This window comes from Athene cunicularia, assembly GCF_003259725.1.
Source record: "Athene cunicularia isolate RWA chromosome 17 unlocalized genomic scaffold, athCun1 chr17_part1, whole genome shotgun sequence".
NCBI classification, from domain to species: domain Eukaryota; kingdom Metazoa; phylum Chordata; class Aves; order Strigiformes; family Strigidae; genus Athene; species Athene cunicularia.
In genome coordinates, this window is record NW_020799122.1 from 5,502,767 (window position 1) to 5,505,404 (window position 2,638).

Genomic DNA, 2,638 nt, shown 5'->3' on the forward strand with positions numbered 1-2,638 from the left:
CCCCCCCCCCCCCCCCGGTTCTACTCACCGTGGGGTGAAGACCCCATTGAGTGCGAAACAGTATGTGCAGTGTAAATAATGTCTGGAGCATCTCTTCTGTGCGCTGACTTATTTTGTAAACCTGAACTTTGCAAAATGTCACGAAACAGAGAAATGGGAAGCCTGGGATGAGTAAATCTCTATTAGAAATTCCCCAGGACAGCGGCAGTCATGTTCTCGCTCAGTGATGGCACATTACAGCCCAACCTGGGCTTGGGGAGTGGGGTCATGTGCAGCACTGATTGCAGAAAGTATTTAATTAACACTGCCATAAATACAGCGCTAGCGATGCCAACCAGACCACGATGGGGCAGGATGCTGCCGAGCTGCATGAAGTTTTGCCAAGGCAGACATGAGAAGACAAGGGAGGGCAGAGAAAATCCAGCAGATTTTACCCCCTGCCTTGCCCCAGCCCCTGGGGGCCTCAGGGAGGCAAGATGAGAATGGGACAGGGACATCACCCCCCAAGAGGATGTCTCCTGAGCAAGAAGGCTTCACCGTCAGCACCTGGACAGGTGGGGTAACCCCATAACCGAGAAACAAGCTCTCTGGGGACAAGATGCTCACACAGCAATTGCCAGGGCAGGCAGCACCATCCTCTCCCCTGATGCACAAATAGTCTGGAAGCCACCTTTCCGAGCTAATCACCCCCAGACTTTCTCAATACCTGGCAGACGGTGAAACTAGGGACATCCCAGCTTCACTCACACATGACCACAATCTCATCATCTCACAGATGAGCTGAAGGACAGCAGATCCGACACAGCTCGAGGACACAGGGTGACAGCTGAGCATCCTTGTCCCCAGGACACACACCTCACCCATCTCCTCAGGCTCAGGAGGTCAGGGACCACAAGATGAGGAAGAGCTGGCTCACAGGACCAGCCAGTTTCAGGCACAGCCAAAAAGGCCTTTTCCCCGCCCAAGCTCATCAGTAGTTTAATGACACCCACTAAAAAGCTTCGGAGTCCCTAATCACTCATCATATTACAGTTGTTCACAAGTGAGGCCAACCAGTACAAACCTCCTCGAAGCCTTTCTAGTTAACAAGCAGGAGCTTCAGCTCTCCCAGCCCAAAAGCAGCATCTCAGATAAAACTGGCAGCCTTCCAGCCAGCCTGTGGCCTCCCTTGATAAACCCCTTAATGGGCTTGTTAGCATCACCTGAGGCCACCTTGCTGGCAAATGAGGTGCATCTGTCTGTCTGTCTGTCCGTCTGTCCCTGCCTCCCTGCTGTGGGTGGGGAGAAGTCCATCTGCCATGCATCCGTCCATCTATCTGTCCATCCGTCTGTCCCCACTATGGCAGGAGCCATGGGATGTGCCTGGCACGGCTACCTCAACCCTGTGCTGGGTCCCTGGATGTGTCCTCTGGGCTCCCCACCCAGGTGGTGCCCTGAGCACCCCCTTCCCAGGGAGGGTGGGTGGCAGCTGAGCAGCAGCAGATGCCACCAGATGGTCACCGCAACTGGGGACCTGGCTAAACCGGTAACTGGGAGGACACTGGAGTCCCCTCATTTACTAAATGGCTCTCTGTATCAGTCCCGCAGGGAGACAGGAATGAGCTCAGGATGGTGGCACCAAGCTCCTGTCTGCAAAACCCCCAGGACCTTTGCAACACTGGGGCACCTGCATCGGTGTTGCCACAACAGTCGGTGGGTGCAGTCACTCTCCAGGCTCTTTCCTGAGAGGTGCTGAGCACTCGCGGCTCGTCACAGCGATGGGCTCTCAGGGTGCTTCTGAAAAGTAGGCTCAGAAAGTGCTTTCCAAGCCTGCTTTTCCAAAGCCCTATGAGAGCCCATCGCTGTGACGAGCGGCGAGTGCTCAGCCCCTCTGCAGCGACAACCTCCCCCCTTTTCTCTCCCCCCCATCAATGAGAGATGTTCCAACAGACTCTGTGACAAATAAGAAGTTATTGTGATACCTTTGACTTTAAACCAGGAGAAATAACACCCCCCCCATAATGTGATCTACCGTGTCTTTTTATTCCCAAGCGTGTCACCCCGGATCGGGGCTGGGGCTCTGGTTTCATATTCTCATGGAAACCGGTGCCCTCATCCAATTACCACGGGGATTTTGGTGCCGGCAGCTGCTGAGCCGCCGGCAGCCCCAGCACAGGAGCGAGCCCCACGGGGGACAGACCCACGGCGATCTGGCCAGGGCCACTCCAAAAGTGCTGGGAGGGGGTGTCCTGAGTTAATTTACCACCCCCAGATGGGGGCTGTGCCATGGGCTGGGTTGGACTGGGAAGCACTGGCGGGAACTGGGAGAGCAGCAAAGGCAAAGCATCGCTCCAGGCGGCGGCAGAGAGTTCTGCGGGTGAAGTCTCCGGAGATTTCCACTTACAGTGGGACTAAAATCCCTCAGTTTCGTACTCGACTGCCTGCTGCTCCGAATCCCCCTCCAGCCAGGGAGGCTGGATGCTCGCTGGTAATCCTGCATCATTTATTTTCATTGGCTGACAGAAAAAAGTGCCGTCAGAAAACCAATGTTAGCTATGCTGGCTGGCATATAAAATGTTGCTTTAATTGTATTTTATTTGGCAATAAGAAAATAGAAGCAGCAACAAACCCTCCAGATATCCCCCCCCCCCCCCTTTAA